Genomic DNA, 20674 nt, shown 5'->3' on the forward strand with positions numbered 1-20674 from the left:
TGCTGGCCTCAAGTGCAGGTTTAAATAGGAAACACTTCAGGTTCATTGGTGCAGCTGATCAGGTGAGCATGGCTGGATTTTCAACAAAAAGTCTTTAACAAATAGATTCTATTACTTCATTAGAATTGTATCTACCTACTGTATTTGTGTCCTGGGCTTACAAATATAAGTTCCTAGTGTGGGAATGAATATCTGACACCGGCATTGGAGTTTCTATAATGGGTGCAATGTGTGCGGTGCATATGTGCCCCTGGGTCCAGGGGTGGCCCACACCATACACACTGCACCCATTAACACTTACCTTTCTGGAGTACAGCGTCGGGCGATGCAGTCGTGGTGGAAATCGCAGCCAAAATGGCCACTGCACATGCACAGTAGCCAAATTGGTCTCCGGATCTTGGCAGATGCCATGTTTCTGGAGACCTGTGCATGTGCAGTATGCAGAAGTCTACTGTGCCGTACAGAGGAGGGAGCCCACCCGGAGGGGCACACAGGCTCCCTCCTCTGTTGAAACGCCCCTGGACACCGGGTTCCTTATGTGTGACCAGCGGATGGGATGCCGGTGATCACAATACCGACACTGGTAATGCAATCTTTAAAATCTCAGCAGGGATAAGGTAGGTATGCTATCTCCTACCCCCTACCCCTAACCTGCCCCCGGGTGACACCTAAACCTAACCCCCCCCCCACACACACACACACAGACCCTAACCCAGCCACTATACTTACGGTTGGGATGCCAGCTGTCGGGATTCCGACGTCTTCATTCTGACGAGTGTCAGGATTACGGTGTCCATACTCTGACTGCAAGGATCCCATCAGCCGGTATCTTAACCGCATCCCTGGTCCAAAAGACAACATTAGGAAACAGACACATAATAATTAAAAGATGCACAGACAACATTTGCCTCTTTCGTCAATTGAAATAATGGACACGTTATTAGAAGATGCTTAAATATCTCAAATTAATTCTATGATGCATACAGTACATTTTCTTTAAGAGCAATTTTTCCTTATTTCTAATATATACATTAAATCATTGCTTTAGTTATGGCACCACAAATTCTGTACTGTATAAACAGGGAGACAGGTGGAGCATTTCATGATATCAGCACCAAAGCATACAGTACATTGCAAGAGAGGGCCCTACTTGCTAGAAGGTATAATTAATTATATGTACTGTAGGTAATCTCTGAATATATCATCACATACAGTATCTATATAGTTCAGTATATAACATAAACATAAACATTGGATGTTTGTCTCCATCATGTGGATATTGTTTACAGTGCACTGTTGGAAATATTTAGTGCATACACTACTGGGAATTTTTATATTGTGTATTAACTATTGCAAATATTTATAACATTTTATTAAAGAAAAATGAACTTCAAAAGAGAAAGTCTTTTGAGAATTCCATAATCGTGATTATTAGTTTCTCAAATATTTTACTTCCAGTTTGATAAATATCTCCCATTTTTAAAGTTTGTTAATGAAATTTCATGTTCGCTTTATTATTAATTCTAGATGAGTAATTTGTACTCTCAATTATATTTTTCACGTTTGTTTTTGTTACTTCTAGGCAGTATACCTCAATATACAGTATGGTATATTGTTGCGTTTCACAGCACATGATAATAATGGCCCATGTATAATTCTAAATTTTGTTGTATAATTTTCAATTTAAGCAATAAAATAAAACATAAACATAGAAAAAGAATCTAAAGAGGACTGACCTGGAGAAAGAACAGAAAAGAGCCAGATACTATCTACTGTAAGTAAATGTATAAATTGATGGGTAACAGAAATCATACAGACCGCAGGTTCCAGGTGTAATGCTGCATTTAGATGGCTTCATTCAAAACAGCACAATACATTCTGTCCTCATTATAGCACCAGTACTGTTGAGTGTTGAGCAAACCCAAATATTGATTGAGAATGGTTGCAATAAGCCACAAACACATGTACAATTATTCCAAGTGGCAAATCCCCCCCCCCCCCCCACACACACACACACACACACACACACACACACACCCCGACCCCCATCCTCCTCCAGCATCTCTTCACCTCTTATCTTTTACCTACTTGTGTACAAAACTACCCCACTCCCACTCTAAGTCTGTTGCTGGGCATCATCACCGACTGCTCCTTCTCTTTCATTTCCCAGATCACCCTTTCCCCGACATTCCTTTCCCAATCATGCTGCTTCCAAAATCTCCAGGTTTATTATTCTTTTCATTATTATATGTATATTTACATCAATCAGCCAGAACATTAAAACCACTGACAGCTGAAGTGAATTACATTGATTATCTTCTTACAATCGCACCTGTCAGGGGTGGACTATATTAGGCAGCAAGTGAACACTCTTAAGGGGTGATGTGTTGGAAGCAGGAATAGTGGGCAAGGGTAAGGATAGGAGCAACTTTTACAAGGTCCAAATTGTGATGGCTAGATAATAGGATCAGAGTAACTCCAAAATGGCAGGTCTTGTGGAGTGTTCACGGTATGCAGTGGTTAGTACATATCAAATGTGATCCATTGAAGGACAACTGGTAAACCGGTGATGGGGTCTTGGATTCTGCATGACCAAGGTATAGCGATGTCCGCCCCTGTTGCCATCCCTGCCCCTTCCTTAATCCTAACCTGTTTGTGGCTAACAGGCTAACATCTTGGTGCCATATATCACAGGTCACCTTTAGAGGTATTGTAGAGTACAAATTATCTATCTATCTATCTATCTATCTATCTATCTATCTATCTATCTATCTATCTATCTATCTATCTATCTATCTATCCACATTGTATATAAATTTACTGTCTATCTACCTATCTATCTATCTATCTATCTATCTATCTATCTATCTAAACACAGATATATCTCTCTATCTCTATCTATGTATCTATCATCTACTTTATCCATCTATCTAAATATCTATCTATAGGAATTTTTGCAATAGAAACTTTGCAAGTTCAGCCATTTGCTTACAGCCATATAAAATTTGCTATCTGTATTTTAGACAGCTGTCATAAAAAATAAGTATTTTGGGGGATGAGGGGTGATTCTGTGGAACTAAATACAATAAACTACTTCTAATAGTAATTATCATAAATTCTACTCAAATAACTCTTTATGATAAAATGTTTACATCTGGCATACCCTGCATTGCAGACAGCTGTCATGTAACAGACTCTTTTTTGAGAGAAAGTAAATCCAAAATATGAAATTGATTCTGATAGTAATTACTACAGATTTTACTGATATAACTATTTGTGATACAATGTTTCACAGGTAATATCCATCAGCCAAATCAGGAATTCAACACATGAATATTAATAGCTGTCTTTCAGCAATATTCAAACACTTAGCAAGCACATTTAAATTAGGGAAATATTCACACTACCTATATTGTTATTATTATCTATTTTTACTGAATATCAGCCAGTCTAGATTTAAGTACTGTATATAGAATATGGGACATCATGTCCTCCTGAAAAAGTACAGGTTTTTCTAGTCTTCATCATCATAATAGTCTTTATTTGCAAAATTAATAAATAAATAAATACCTAATAATAATAATAATATATTATTATTATTATTATTATTATTATTGTTTTTATTATTATAATTAAAAACTTGCAATGCCAGACACGGGTTATATGAACTCAAATACAGATGTGCCTTTACACTTCTAGCGTCACTATGCCACGCAGCGTGAGATGCCTGGTGTGTGTGAGCCGCCAGGTCCTGTGCAGCTCAGATGTCATTGGGCATCTTTTTTTGTAGAATATGTGTCTTAGTTGTAATGTGATATGACTAGGACGCACCAGGAGACTATGCTGATTTGTATATCTGTGTGTGAGTCTGTGAGTCAGTATACGGAGCACAATGGTTCTTGTATTGCAGTGGTGTAAGTAGAAATTTTTCTCCCCCATGACAATTTTTTTTTAAAGATATATCTTAAGTGTATTGCACTTTATCGTTTGCCCAGGGCTGCCGGGGGAGTCCAAGGGAAATCGTTAATGAGAATGCATCGTTTACAGGTCGTCTAGTGTATGGGTACCTTAAGGCTGCAGCGGCCACCAGCATTAACCAGCGCTATACGCTCCCGGGTCCAGGCACTTCCCAGCTCTCTCTGACACTAGAGGTCAAGTATGACTTCTAGCATCTGTATTTTCCATGGTGGTGGTCATTTTGGGAGGGACATTTAGCAGATTGACATGCAGACGGCTAGTCAGCATGTCAATCTGCCTGAATCAGCAGCGGCGCCCCCGCAGCCCTGCGCCTCCAAACCTCTACAGTGGCTGCGGGGGTGGTAGTTAGGCCACTGTTGTACTGGAAAAAAGCTGAGGTTGCTACATTGTAGCAATTCCACCACCAGCAGCAGCCCTCCTAGCAGCATGGCAACTGAGATTTTTATTTAGAGGTAGGAACCTGTGGGCAGGGATCAGGAGTATGGGGAATACTAGGCAGAGGTAGGGACCTGTTACTAGGTAGAGATAGGGACCTGTTACTGCGGGCAGGGATCAGGGGTGTGGGGAGTACTAGGAAGAGGTAGGGACCTGTTACTGTGGGCAGAGATCAGGAGTGTGGGGAATACTAGGCAGAGGTAGGGACCTGTTGCTACAGGCAGGGATCAGGGGTGTGGGGATTACTAGGAAGAGGCAGGGACCTGTCACTGTGGGCAGAGATCAGGAGTGTGGGGAATAGTAGGCAGAGGTTGGGAGCTGTTACTGAGGGCAGGGTTCAGGGGTGCGTGGAATACTAGGCAGAGATAGGGGCCTGTTACTACAGTAGGTAGAGGTTGGGACCTGTTGCTACAGGCAGGGATCAGGGGTGTGGGTACTAGAAAGAGGTAGGGACCTGTTACTGTGGGCAGAGATCAGGAGTGTGAGGAATAGTAGGCAGAGGTTGGGAGCTGTTACTGAGGGAGAGGTAGGGACCTGTTACTGTGGGCAGAGATCAGGAGTGTGGGGAATAGTAGGCAGAGGTTGGGAGCTGTTACTGAGGGAGAGGTAGGGACCTGTTACTGTGGGCAGAGATCAGGAGTGTGGGGAATAGTAGGCAGAGGTTGGGAGCTGTTACTGAGGGAGAGGTAGGGACCTGTTACTGTGGGCAGAGATCAGGAGTGTGAGGAATAGTAGGCAGAGGTTGGGAGCTGTTACTGAGGGAGAGGTAGGGACCTGTTACTGTGGGCAGAGATCAGGAGTGTGAGGAATAGTAGGCAGAGGTTGGGAGCTGTTACTGAGGGAGAGGTAGGGACCTGTTACTGAAGGCAGGGATCAAGGGTGCGTGGAGTACTAGGCAGAGGTTGGGACCTGTTACTAGGTAGAGGTTGGGACCTGTTACTCAGGGAGTGATAGGGACCTGTTACTGAGGGCAGAGACCAGGGATATGTAGAGGGTTCAACTGGGAAGAAATAACCTTGACCTTGCACTGCCTGTATCAGCTTCTACCCTCTCCCATGATAAATTAGATATTTCTGTCCTTGGCTTTAATCAGATAGAGAGGGGGTGAGCCCAATCATGTCCATGTCGGGAGGGGGTGTATCCCTGACTGGTAAGGAGCATATCTGGCCTTGGAGGGGTCATGCCAATGCCGCTGTGTGATGCATTGCAGCATTACCTCTCTTTGCCAACATCCACATGCTGCTAGATTTCTCTCTCTAAGCTTCTGCCTTAGCGAAGTAGACTAGCTGAGAGGGAGGAAGACAACTGGAGGGAGGCTACGAGCTCATACTACCATCATCCTCACATAAGAGTACCAGTAGCTGCAGACTTTGAGACTTTGACCATGCCATACCAGTCAGTGAGAAAAGGGAGCTGCTACCTCTGTGCCTGCTCCCAGCAGCATGTGGCTTTTCCAAGTGAGTACACAGCTGAGAGGTGACTCTTGTTATGTTCTGGACTGGACAGTGACTCCACCCCCTTTCCTCCTCCTCCTCATCCTTTCAATGAGTTATCACTAAAATGACTGATGGACTCCTGGACCAATAGGTAGGAGTCTGCGACCATTTTTACAATAAAAAAAATTATAGATAAAAATAAGCAGCTCCCACTGGGGGAGGGGGGCTGAAAGAGGGGGTCCAGGGGTACTCACCCCAGTCCCCCCTCTTAATCCAGCTCTGCCCCTAAGTTTATTATCCCCATAGCAATGGAAAGTCTTGCACAACTATAGCTACACCCATGATAGGGGAGATGCAGGAGGTGCATACATGAGATAGCAGGCAGAAAGGGCCCTGCATTTGAAATCTACAATCTAGAAGGAGAAGTAAATACTGAGGCAGGGGGAGCTGGTGGTACTTGTAGTAGAGATTGAGACCATAGGTTTTAGTATACAAGTATTCGATAAAGGTAAAGTATTAGGTGGATTTTGAGAGGACTCTTAGAAGATTGAAGGTTGAGGAGGAGTCTTCTCAGGGCAGAATGTTTCATAAGAGGAATAGTTTGGGATGGGGGGTGTCATTGCTGATTTTTAGAGCAGAACAATTTCAGCTTGTTTTGATGTGTATTTCATGTTTTTCTTATGTTTTACAGGTCATGATACAGTTGATTTATAACATGCCTCTATATGATGGTCACACATTTAACTTGTTTACTTTGACAATGTACAGGTAAAGAGTAGTCAAGTAAACACGTTTATCGGGCGTTTTGACAGAGGATGGGGCCTGTGTGCAGACTATAGGTGGACCCCATCCTCTTCAAGGTGCAGTAGACTCTGGCAATGTGCATTGCCTACTGCACATGCGCAGGTCTCCAGGAACATGGTGCCATGTTCCAGAGACTATGGGGTCTATTTACTAAACCTTGGATGGAACTAAACTCACTGGAGATAAAGTACCATCCAATCAGCTCCTAACTGCCATGCCACAGGCTGTTTTTGAAAAATGACAGTAAGGAGCCAATTGGCTGGTTCTTTATCTCCAGCGACTTTATCTCCATCCAAGGCTTAGTAAATAGACCCCTGTATCCCTACTGACTGCAGCTCCAACTCGGAACTCCAGACAGGTAAGTATTAAAACATACTGTAGATGCAATATTTGTCGTGTTGGCCCCCCTGGTCCAGGGGCCCCTGTGCACTGCACACATTGCACCCATTATAGAAATGCCAATAACGTTTATTTACTTTCTCTTCTCCACTTTTTAATGAGCATTTAAATACTGTACAATTTAATTACCAGAGACATGAGGCCCATGTGATTCATCATTACATTAAGGGGTATACTAATTTATCAATTACTGTGTTTTATACCTGAAAAATGGTAGTTTCTTATCGCCGCTATTCTCACATAGGGACAGAGGCTCTGAAAGGAGCCTGTCCCTGCGATGTTTGGAATAAAGTGACTGCATCAGCGGTCACATCACTCCTCTAACGGGACTCCTGTGCACTACTGCGCATGCGCAGTTTCCTAACCACGCATGTGTGGTCACCATTGTCGGGGTGGGTTCCAGAGGAACTCTCTCCCAGTAATTGTTGAGAAATGGAGCCCAAAGGGTACAACGGACTAATGCCATCTTCAGATGGTGTTAGCTTCCAGGGCCAAACTTATAATACTATGCATTATGGAGCCTGGTAAATCTGACAGCTTCATAGTCCCCATAGAAACCTATGGGGGCTGCAGCTGCAGTCCCTCCATGGTACAGTGGTACATCTATAATGGGTGCAGTGTGTGTGGTGCACATGGGCCACCAGGTAGCACACAAAAGGTGTGTCACTGAAATCATTGCACTCTATTTGGGATTATACAGGTATGGGAGCCTTTCTTAATAGAAATAATAGCAGTAATACATTTTGTAATGTTAAATCGCCCCATACCCAACAGTGTCAAACAGACCACGAGGATTCCATATTCAGTAAAACTCTCTTGCAATGGGTACAGACTATGCAGGTGAGACAAAGGCATCAAACAAGGAGACAGCAGACAGACAAGAAGCATGAGTATAAACACATATTGATACACACATGGTGAAACAAGCATAAGGACACATAGAAAGAATCAAAGGGTAGAGTAGAGACGACTGGTGCAGAAAAAGGCAGTTGGGTAATGCATAGGTTGGAGACAGGTCAAGGTAAGTTGACAAATAAGAGACTGGCACGGGGGACAAACAGGAGACAAGAGAACAAATGAAGAAGACAGACAGGCACTGTTTTATCACTTACCTCACCGGAGTCCCACATTGGCAGTGCTGCTGCAGAATAAATCACTGGGAAGATGGCATGGTGTCCATTTTCCTGGTGATTCACACATGCACAGTCCAGATTTGTCTCCTGGAACATGGCAGGTGCCATGTTTTCTGAGACCAGCATACTGTATGCATAGAGTCTGTGGTACCGCAGGGAGGAGGGGGCCCACACAGAGTCTGCACACAGGCCCCACTTCTCTGTTTAAAAAAAAACCCTGTAGAGGCACAGACTACACAGTTAGTATTAAGGATAAATGTAAGAGAGCATAGGCAGCATAATTTTTTCTCACTTAGTTATACCTAGAAAATGTGGGTTTCTATTTTAATAAGAACAACACTTAGGGCTTAATTTAAGGTTGATTGCAAAACAACATTTTCCTCCAATGGCCAAAACCATGTACACTGCAGGGGGGGCAGATATTACATGTACAGAGAGAGAGAGATTTGGGAGTGGTGTGTTCAAACTGAAATCTAAATTGCAGTGTGAAAATAAAGCAGCCAGTATTTACCCTGCACAGAAACAATATAACCCACCCAAATCTAACTCTCTCTGCACATGTTATATCTGCCTGCCCAATTCGCCCCCCCCCCTCCCCCCTCCCCCCCCCCCCCCCCCCCCGCAGTGCACATGGTTTTTGCCCATTGAGGAAAATGTTTTGCAATAAACCTTGAATTAGGCCCTTTTGGGTCTATTTTACTAAGCCTTGGATGGAGATAAAGTCGCTGGGGATAAAGTACCAGCCAATCGGCTACTAACTGCCATGCCACAGGCTGTGTTTGAAAAATGACAGTTAGGATCTGATTGGCTGGTACTTTACCTCCAGCGACTTTTCTCCATCCAGGGCTCATTAAATAGACCCCGTAGTCTGTATGATGTGTCCATATATCCTTAGAGACTTAGTATAGTCTCATATTGCTGCCAACAGCAGTAACAGCCAGTTTCTGTGAATCTCCATAAATAGGCCCCTTAATGTTTCCTGTAAATTAATTACATTATTTCAGCAAAATAAAACCTTCTGTCCTTTATTTAGTAAACAAAATGTATCTAATAACCATGAACAGCTGTCTATCAGCCCTACAGTTGTATTGGGACTCTCAAAGGACTAGCAGCTGTGCTTGTTGCATAACCAGCTCCATAATGGAAGATTATAGGAAACACTTGCTATACAAATACTTTGTAATTAATATATTGAATATACAGTTAATATAAAAAGTAATATTTGAAAGTTAGTTGTATTGTGTGCTATGATACTATAGTCAATATACTGTAACATAGCATGGAAATAGTGTACGTTATCATACACCAATCAATGGCAGCTGCAGCACTGACTACATAGTATAGAGGGGGAGCCTGTTAGCGCATATCTACATACATGCAGACATGTATGTAACATATGTGCTGGCTGAAAGTACCCGGGGATCAGCAGTGCTGTGTCCATAACATCCACATCTGCCCCCAGGGTGCAGCATTTGGCTTCAGTCTCCTTCTAAGCCCGCCCCCAAACTCCAGTGAAACGTAGCAAATAGTGGGAGCAAGCTTAGAAGGTGAGTTATGCCAAATGCTGAATCCCGGGTGCCAGGCAGGTGAGTATCTTTTTTTTATTTCTTGCACCGCGAGGTTATCAAAGCTGAAAACCCTGTAACAGTTAGAAAACAAGGTATTCTGTTGCAGTGGCGTAAGTTCGTCACAATTGCCCGGAGGCAAGATAAATATTGGTGCGTGTGTGTGTGTGTGTGTGTGTGTGTGTGTGTGTGTGTGTGTGTGTGTGTGTGTGTGTGTGTGTGTGTGTGTGTGGGGAGTGTTCTGAAAAAAATGTATATACTGTATTTATACATTTAATTGTCTTTTATTTTAAATCACACATTTCTTAGCAGTCATATCCAAGATTAAAAAAAACCATGACCTGTTACACTGCAGCAGACACTTTACTGATGGAGCTATTTGCTCCTGTAGAGGAAGCGTGAGAATTCTAACTATATGAAGTTACGTGTAATTGTCAGAGAAGTAACTTCATATAGGTGGTTATTCCGAGTTGTTCGCTCGTTGACGATTTTCGCTATCCTGCGATTTGTTGCTAAATGCGCATGCGCATGGTATGCAGCGTGCATGCGCTTAGTTATTTAACTAAAAACTTAGCAGTTTTGCTGTTGTTCGTGCGGCGCTTTTCAGTCGCACTGCTGATCGGTGAATGATTGACAGGAAAGGGGCGTTTCTGGGTGGTAACTGAGAGTTTTCCGGGAGTGTGCTAAATAACGCAGGCGTGTCAGGCAAAAACGCAGGAGTGTCTGGAGAAATGGGGGAGTGGCTGACCGAACGCAGGGCGTGTTTGTGACGTCAAACCAGGAACTAAACGGACCGAGCTGATCGCAATCTCTGAGTAGGTCTGGAGCTACTCAGAAACTGCAAAGAATTATTTAGTAGCAGTTCTGCTAATATTTTGTTCGCACTTCTGCTAAGCTAAGATACACTCCCAGAGGGCGGCGGCCTAGCGTTTGCAATGCTGCTAAAAGCAGCTAGCGAGCGAACAACTCGGAATGACCACCATAGTTAGAAATAGCTTCATCAGTAAGGTGTCTGCTTCCAGTGTAATAGCTTGTGGTTTCTAATCCTGGGAATGACACGTGTAAAATGTGTATCTACAGTATAATAAAAACGGTGTGATTTTTAAGGTGCAGGGACAGTGAGGAAGTTGGCCACTGATAAGATAGTGGCAGCTATCAATTAACTTAATACAATGGTGTCACAGAATGGGAGGAGAGGTGCCCCCTTCAGAGCAGGAGTCCGGCGGCAGATGACTCCGTTGCCTCCCAGAGTTCTGCCTCTGTTCTGTTGACATACCTCTTAACTTTCCTTAGTCACTGGTACCTCCTCCTTTCTGTGGTTCAGGGCTATCACATTTTAGCCTGGGGCAAATGCATGCAGGTGGCTTTATATTTTCTTCAAGTGAATGGCAACAAAAAAATTGGGCATGGCAAAATACCTGCAAATGTGATTTATCTAATGTGGGTGTGGCTTATTGGTCAGGGAGAGACCATTATAGTGACCTTTTTACAATACAGGAAGTAATATACATTATGTCCATAGCATAGTTGCCTACCCTTCTGCAATCTGCAGGATACTACCTGAAATAGCAGCAATCTCCCTGACTCCCTGAATAGTCCATCAATCTCCCTGATTGCACCTTACCCCCATTATGTAGCTGTTACATTCTTGGGCAAAAAGAGAAATCAGAGATACATACATTCAAAGGGTGTGGTATGGGAGGTAGATAGTAACTAGGTTGACAGTGTCTATGTCGACCACTATTCGTCGACAGCAACTAGGTCGACAGGGTCTCTAGGTCGACAGGGTCTAGGTTTACAGGTCAAAAGGTCGACATGAGTTTTTAATGTTTTTTGTGTCGTTTTCTTCGTACAGTGACCGGGAACCCCAATTAGTGCTCGCTTCACTCGCCATGCTTTGGGCAAGGTGCCTCGCTCCACTACCGCTGCACTCGGCACAGGTTACCGTTCCAAATTGTAGTCCACGTGGATCGTTAAGTATGAAAAGGTTAAAAAAAGATAAAAATTGTTGATAATAGTTTCTGCAGCGGCTAAAAAATTTATTTTACAGATGCGGATACAATCCACAGCTCCCCCACTGTCACTTTTTTGGGGAAAACTCTTCCATGTTTTTAGAATGGAGGCTTCTCTACAGAAAGAACAATTCACTATGAAGTTCTTTGAGACATGGGAAAGCTATATAGAAACCCTGTCCCGCCCATTAAAGGAGCAAGTGTGGAGGTGTTTTAAAAACACATTACGGTATGAAACACGCATTTATGAGCAAGATCCCCCAATCTCTTTTAACAATGATCCCCCAATCTCTTTTAACAATGATTAATTTCTGGCCATACACAGCCTTATGAGAGATATTGGGGGTCATTCCGACCCGATCGCTCGCTGCAGTTTATCGCAGCGCAGTGATCGGGTCAGATCTGCTCATGCACCGGCGCCACAGTGCGCTGGCGCATGCTGGGCGGCCGAAGGCCGACATTCCCTAGCAATCGCCTCTGCCTGATTGACTAGCCCTGTGCTGGGCATCCCCCCGCATGTCTGAGTGCCTGATCGTAGCTGTGCTAAATTTAGCACAGCTGCGATCAACTCGGAATGACCTCCATAGACTCCTTCTCTGGGAGGGGGATGGTGGAGGCGTGGTTGCGGGCATGGATCCGGGCTCGTATTGTTTTTCTTACATATGTAAACAGATTCTCTGTGTACTTCATATGATACAATGATGAAAATTGTTGATTTACTTTTATAGAGAATTGTATGGATGTTTCAAGATCTCTGTTGCATTGATTGTACACAATGGTATATTTTGTCTGAAACTTTTTGTCATGCTTCAACTGAAATAAACAAATACAAAAAAACAAAAAAACAAAAAACATGAGGACAGTGTTTCCAATCTGGAGAATACGCTGGTACAGCAGGGGTTAGGGATGGACCACTGTGCTGCTGAGGTGGCGAGATCTGTTTGGTCAAAGATGCAGAGAGCAAGCAGAGCCTTGTGGGAAGAAGAAGGAGGAGTTAGAGCAGGCATGTCCAAACTGCGGCCCTCCAGCTGTTGAGAAACTACACATCCCAGCATGCCCTGACACAGCTTTAGCATTCTCTGACAGCAAAACTGTGTCAGGGCATGCTGGGATATGTAGTTTCACAACAGCTGGAGGGCCGCAGTTTGGACATGCCTGAGTTAGAGAGAAGCCAGTGAAGGAGCTGGATGCATTGTGAGGAGCGGAGTAGGAGAAGCTGAAACAGAGCAAACTGGGTGATCCCGTAGGGAGGTGGAGAGCAGCACTGCAGAGCTAGACCAGCGGGGTGCTTCCATGAGTACAGAGAACTGGGAGAGCAGATGTGAGACTTCGCAACCAATGGGGCCTATGCAGAGACGCAGATGCCACGGCCATCTTGAGAAGCTGAAAACCACTGAGAGAGGTCCAGCCAGTGAGCAGAACAACCTGAGAGCTTCAGGGTGAGTAAATAGAGACTGTTTGTGTTGTGGCTTGCAAGTGGGCGAATGCTAGACCCAATTGTCCAGTTGTCACACATACTGTTCACGACCGCAGGCCCTTGATAAGAACATAAAACAGACTACCCCCTGCTTGAACATAGTTGCTAGGACAGAGACATTATTTGTAAGAGGAACTTTAGAGAGACACTGAGTTGCTTTAAGGAGTAAAGACTGAGTTATTTGTTCGAGGAATAATTACAACATGGAACGCTGCATTGTTAGAGATCCTACTTTACCTTCGCTAATTCGATCCTTTTTGCATATTGAAACACAGTGACATTTCTGCTACTAAAACCCATGATTAATATTGCATACAAGTACCATTACCCCCCCCCCTAGCAACACTGTTTCACTGTGGGATCTCCATGCCTTGTGGAACAAGAACAGTTACACCACAGCCCCATTGCAACACTGAGGTACTGGCGTATCTAAGAGCTCCAACGTAAAATTGCCCATGAAGATTAAAATATTCTTATCAGGAATAGTTAGAAAAGTAGTGATTACCATTGAAACATTATTTCTAATCATTTTTTTCATTGTCCTCATAATTGTCTTCTTATTCTTGGAATATGCATGTATCTGTGATTAGATTGATTGAACCATTGAAATCTTGAATGTTCCGTTGTATTGTGAGCTGTAGTCAAATGTGATTGTCTTGTCTTCTTTGAATTCATGATTATTATTGTGATTGTCCAATTTTTCTAAATATTTAATCACCATCTTTAATCCAGAGTTCGTTGTGACTCAATTAAAGGAAATGTCCTGTTGGAAATTGCTGTCAGTGAATCACTGTTGCGTATCAATTTATCCTACCTCTCTGAACAAGGTGTGAAGGTGAACATCTTAGGGAAAGGGTCTGTCATATAGCCACTGAACATGTGTGATACCTCTTCCAACCCTGGGGTGTTACAAATACAGCAGGAGGCATCTGAGGGAAAAAGACTCCTCCCTTCGGCATCGCAGACCCAAGTGCTGTGTCCTAAGCTGCAGCATTAAATCATCTATGAGACCATCTGCCATTTGAGTTACTCACATTGGCCCTTGCAGCTCCGTAGCTGAGGCCAGGAAGTCTGCATTGGAAGACGCAGACCCTGGCCTCAGCACTCCCAGAAAACGAGGGTAACATGCCCCTGTTTTCGGGAACGTTGCCCAGTCCTGCCCACTTCCTGCCCCCAAATTACTGCAGCCAATCAATAAGGCTCAGGGGGCACATTGTGCGACGATATAGAAGGGATCCTGCACTAGCGCAGGGGCCCCACCATCAGAGATGTATGAAAAATGTTGGGTTTGCCTAAATCCCCAGATTAGGCCCTAGAAGCTTAAACCAGTGTGAGTTACCATCTGATAACCTTTACTACTGAAACAGAAGGGAAGCCTGCATATCTCTTATAAACTATCTGCAATTAACAAACATGCATGAGTACTGGCACTACTGGTCACACATGACAAATCACAAAATGTACAATTAATAAGTGTAGTTAGTAAAATCCTACCCTACAGTGTATATGCAAATACAAATCTTACTAAATAAAAACATACATTTATAGTATGTAAACATTAAAAATAACCGTTCAATTACATACAGTATACACCAATAATTTGAAAGCAAAACAGTGATCACCGTACATTTGAAAAAAATAGCAGATTATCATTCCCAAATTTTCCTTTTGCTGCAAGAGCAATACAAATTAGACCGAAGCTCAGAACTCCACCTTTCATCATTAAAAATCAGACCCCTCCCTTCCTCCTAAATAAATAAAACCCCAGATCAGGACTCCCCCTCCCCTTTCTTCTTTCAAAATAAGACCTCATCCCGACCATTGGGGGTAATTCCAAGTTGATCGCAGCAGGATTTTTGATAGCAATTGGGCAAAACCATGTGCACTGCAGGGGAGGCAGATATAACATGTGCAGAAAGAGTTAGATTTGGGTGGGTTATTTTATTTCTGTGCAGGGTAAATACTGGCTGCTTTATTTTTACACTGCAAATTAGATTGCAGACTGAACACACCCCACCCAAATCTAACTCTCTCTGCACATGTTATTTCTGCTTCCCCTGCAGTGCACATGGGCCCTCATTCCGAGTTGATCGGTCGCAAGGCGAATTTAGCAGAGTTACACACGCTAAGCCGCCGCCTACTGGGAGTGAATCTTAGCTTCTTAAAATTGCGACCGATGTATTCGCAATATTGCGATTACTAACTACTTAGCAGTTTCTGAGTAGCTCCAGACTTACTCTGCCTGTGCGATCATTTCAGTGCTTGTCGTTCCTGGTTGACGTCACAAACACACCCAGCGTTCGCCCAGGCACTCCCACCGTTTCCCCGGCCACTCCTGCGTTTTTTCCGGAAACGGTAGCGTTTTCAGCCACACGCCCCTGAAACGCCGTGTTTCCGCCCAGTAACACCCATTTCCTGTCAATCACATTACGATCGCCGGAGCGAAGAAAAAGCCGTGAGTAAAATTACTTTCTTCATAGTAAAGTTACTTGGTGCAGTCGCAGTGCGAACATTGCGCATGCGTACTAAGCGGATTTTCACTGCGATGCGATGAAAAATACCGAGCGAACAACTCGGAATGAGGGCCATGGTTTTGAACGACAGACAATTGAGAATCCCTCAGGTTTCTTAGGCTGTCCGATGAAATCACGCAGCCAGAGCTAGTGATGCTGCATCAGAGGATGAAGCCACTGCCTCAACATGCTCAGAAAACGGAGCCGACACACCCTGTTTTCTGAAACAATGCCCATCGTCGCCTCCAAGTGTGTACGCACCATCCACATCCATCCCAATTGGCCGCCGCCAGCTGCAGCACTCCACGCTATAATATATAATAGCAGTGTTGCGCCCGGCTCCTTCTATGCCGGATGCACCTCTGCTGAAGAAGAAAAACATTATAGCTGGCAGCTCTGGGTAATCATCTCTGTCTCTACCTCTGCTCCACCTCGCTCTCCCCCTCCTCAACTGCTGCAACAGCACAAGTGTCTCCACACCATACAGCGCAGGCTGGGGATGCGCCTCCTCATGGCAGGGAGCCATGCAAGGAATGCTGGGAGTCGGGAGGATGGAGTTTTTTAATAGATTGGCGACAGCTCCTGCATCAACTCCAAGTCCCCCACCACCACCATGGCCGCCCGCACTCCCAGGATGAGGACGCCAATGGGTGAGTTCCCTGCTGCCAGTATGGCTGATCACACAGGTATCTGTGTGTGTCTCTCCCTTGTGTGCTCCGCACCCCCTCCTGCAGAGGGACATTCAAGTACTCAAGTAAATTAAACCACAGCATCTCTATCGTTCTCACCCCTCTCACACACAGCTGCTACGATTTTTAAAAAAGGCAGCTGACCGCCTTACAGTGCAGCCAGGCTGCACTGCCAGTAGTCAACCTTAGTTTCATGCATTCGCAATCTAATTGCGGACGCATTGGGAAGCGGCCTGTCAAACATGCTGGGCGTCCTCGCCCTGTGCAGGCCAGCTTTGTATAAGGAGTACTACTGTGTGGTGTAAAGTAACTAATGGACACTACTGTGTGATGTAATGTGACTAATGAACACTACCGTGCGGTGTAATGTGACTAATGGACACTACCGTGCGGTGTAATGTGACTAATGGACACTACCGTGCGGTGTAATGTGACTAATGGACACTACCGTGCGGTGTAATGTGAATTGGCACTATTCTGTGGCCACGCCCCTTCCCAATGAAGCCACATGCCTATATTTTGGGAGCATGTCTTGGGCGCAACCTGTCCCTATTTTAAATATGGGTGGGGGCACCAATTCTCTTTCAGGCACAGGGCATCAAAATGTCTAGTTACGGCTAGTGATGAGCGGGTTTGGTTCCTCGGAAGCCGAACCCCCCTGAACTTCACCCATTTTACACGGTTCCGAGGCAGACTCGGATCTTCCCGCCTTGCTTGGTTAACCCGAGCACGCCCGAATGTCATCATCCCGCTGTCGGATTCTCGCGAGATTCGTATTCTATATAAGGAGCCGCGCGTTGCCGCCATTTTCACTCGTGCATTGGAGATGATAGGGAGAGGACGTGCAGCGTTCTCTCAGTTTCTGTGTTCAGTGTGCTGCAAATATCTGTGCTCAGTGTGCTGCAAATATCTGTGTTCAGTGTGCTGCAAATATCTGTGTTCAGTGTGCTTGCAAATATCTGTGCTCAGTGTGCTGAAAATATCTATGTTCTCTGCCTGAAAAACGCTCCATATCTGTGCTGCATTGTAGTATATAGTAGGAGGACAGTGCAGAATTTTGCTGACCAGTGACCACCAGTATTATATAGCAGTACGGTACAGTAGTCCACTGCTCTACCTACCTCTGTGTCGTCAAGTATACTATCCATCCATACCTGTGGTGCATTTTAGTTGTGCGCAGTATATATAGTAGGAGGACAGTGCAGAATTTTGCTGACCACCAGTATATAATATATAGCAGTACGGTACAGTAGTCCACTGCTCTAACTACCTCTGTGTCGTCAAGTATACTATTCATCCATACCTGTGGTGCATTTTAGTTGTGCGCAGTATATATAGTAGGAGGACAGTGCAGAATTTTGCTGACCACAGTATGTAATATATAGCAGTACGGTACAGTAGTCCACTGCTCTACCTACCTCTGTGTCATCAAGTATACTATCCATCCATACCTGTGGTGCATTTTAGTTGTGCGCAGTATATATAGTAGGAGGACAGTGCAGAATTTTGCTGACCACCAGTATATAATATATAGCAGTACGGTACAGTAGTCCACTGCTCTACCTACCTCTGTGTCGTCAAGTATACTATCCATCCATACCTGTGGTGCATTTTAGTTGTGCATAGTATATATAGTAGGAGGACAGTGCAGAATTTTGCTGACCACCAGTATATAATATATAGCAGTATGGTACAGTAGGCCACTGCTCTACCTACCTCTGTGTCGTCAAGTATACTATCCATCCATACCTGTGGTGCATTTTAGTTGTGCGCAGTATATATAGTAGGAGGACAGTGCAGAATTTTGCTGACCACCAGTATATAATATATAGCAGTACGGTACAGTAGTCCACTGCTCTACCTACCTCTGTGTCGTCAAGTATACTATCCATCCATACCTGTGCTGCATTTTAGTTGTGCACAGTATATATAGTAGGAGGTGTAAATACCAAATTGCTTTCTAACAAATATTTAAAATGCCCGCTCTAATATATATTGTAAACGCCTGCACCTCTTATTACCATGTGCCATGAATGTGCACTATACATAGCAAAACACTGCATCCCATAAGAGAAAACAATACATCCACACATTATCTGAGTTCCAAAGCTCATTGATGTATATATATATATGTTATTAAAAGGATATGGATTCAATATACTGTATTACAATGTACAGTATACATATAGTTACATGGATACAATAGCACAGTAATCAGTTAATACAAAATACATACAGTTACAGTTACAGGCCAGCATACCATACCATTCCCTCAATGCATCTTATATCTCTCTTTCTCAGCAAATAAATACAGGAACTGATCTGGCAGCAACTCCATCATCGTCTGATACAAAACAGCAACTGAGAACTGTGTGTCTCTGCAATGTGTTATCTAGTTTTGGGGGAGGGAACTTTCTCATTCATGATGAGTCACTAGTTTATTTGTATGCTAAACAGGTTCAAACTTGAAGACATCAAAAGGGGCGGGCCTGAGCTTCCTGTCCACCATCCTAATAAGAGTGATTTTAGCTTTCATACATTTAATCATAACTATTTGTTGCAATGTCCTACAACTTAATAACAAGTATCAAATGAATCTACACATTAATCTGGTTGCTTTAATAGTAAATATGACAGGTCTATCTTGCTTCGTTCAAATAATACACATACATGACATTACTTCATTATATAATATTAAATCATTATGATGTCTGGCGCTTGATATTATTATAATTATGTACTGTATGAAATAAGTGTCGAATCCATCTCTGTGGCATGTCCGTGTAAATGCGTGTGTTACCATATATTGCTGTGCTCGCTGCGCGTATTTGCAAGTATAGCGACTTATATGTGTGTAGAGTTTGTATGTTCTTTCTATGTAATATTTTTGACTTCGACAGTCCACCCTTTGGCAGTAAACAATAACTGCCATCAATTATTAACATAAGAAAAAAAATATTTCATACAACAATTGGTGACCTAGACACAAGTATGTATGCATTTCGCAAATCAGACACTTGTCTATATTTGGAGAAGACAGGGAGGAGGATGAGACATCCTCTATATGCACTCGGCGGTCACAGGACCACTGGTTGGGTGTGGGACAACATTCAACCTATAGAGTATGCTGGGACAGTGCTTTGGCCTATCTTGTCTGATTTGCACGAACATTTCACACATACATGTACCGACGTCTTTGTGCACTGATGTTTGGATTCGATTGAGGTTCTGATAGGTAGATGAAGAAGACACAAACAAATCATGAAAGTGACATATAACATTTTCATGATCTACATATTCCTATCATTTTCTGAACATTGTTTCCATTTCTGGAACGTATGCAAGGTCTGTTTAATAATTGAACAAGGGTTATAAGTAGTGTCCTTCCTAAATAACATAAACCTTCAGAGTTCGGGGAGAGCCACTCATAAACCTTTCTTCCACATATATTAATGAGCTCTTTATCTGCAATGTGTGAATAGCCATTGTCTGATTGTTCCTGATTACCTCCGAACTCCATAACTACTAGACCTTTGATTTTTCTCTGACTTTAACAAACTGATCGGCTAATCCTGGGATCCTATAAGGAAATCACTCCTTCCTCCAGAACCAGTTCCAGTCCCACACGACTCCTCATTAAAAAAAACTCGCAAAAATAGAATGTCCTGAAAAAAAATGTTTATCAGCGGGAAAGAGAGAAAAGAGAAATAGAACAAAACAACTCTTGTTCATAACAAATCAATTACAATGACTGGTCTTTCTGCAATCTTTTAGTACGCTCAGGTAGTGTTCAACAGTGCCGCCTCTCAGTCTTCACGGAACAGAGTCTCTGGTGATACTTTTGCGATCTCACTCCATTTACGAGTTCCTTCCGGACTACTGACTTTCCTACAATGGGAATCGTGGACCCAAGTCTCTCTCTCGGCTACTTTCACTGGGATAGTGCTGTCAACAAAACTTGGTATGGTCCTTCCCACCTGTCTATTAGGCAACCTGAGCTTAAGAACAATCACACAGTCTCTTGGTTCACAATCAAGACAGTTAGTATTTGGCATACCAGCAATCAACAGTTTCAAGTTCTTTTGTCAAGTTCTCAAATGCTGGCTCATCTCAATAAGGTACTGTACTGTCACCTCATTGGTGTATTTCTGATCATTGTGCGGATCAATCATGACATGAGGTTGTCTTCCAAAAACAACCAAAAAGGACACAAATACCAAAACAAAAACAAAT

The sequence above is a fragment of the Pseudophryne corroboree genome, chromosome 1, assembly GCF_028390025.1.
Source record: "Pseudophryne corroboree isolate aPseCor3 chromosome 1, aPseCor3.hap2, whole genome shotgun sequence".
NCBI lineage: Eukaryota > Metazoa > Chordata > Amphibia > Anura > Myobatrachidae > Pseudophryne > Pseudophryne corroboree.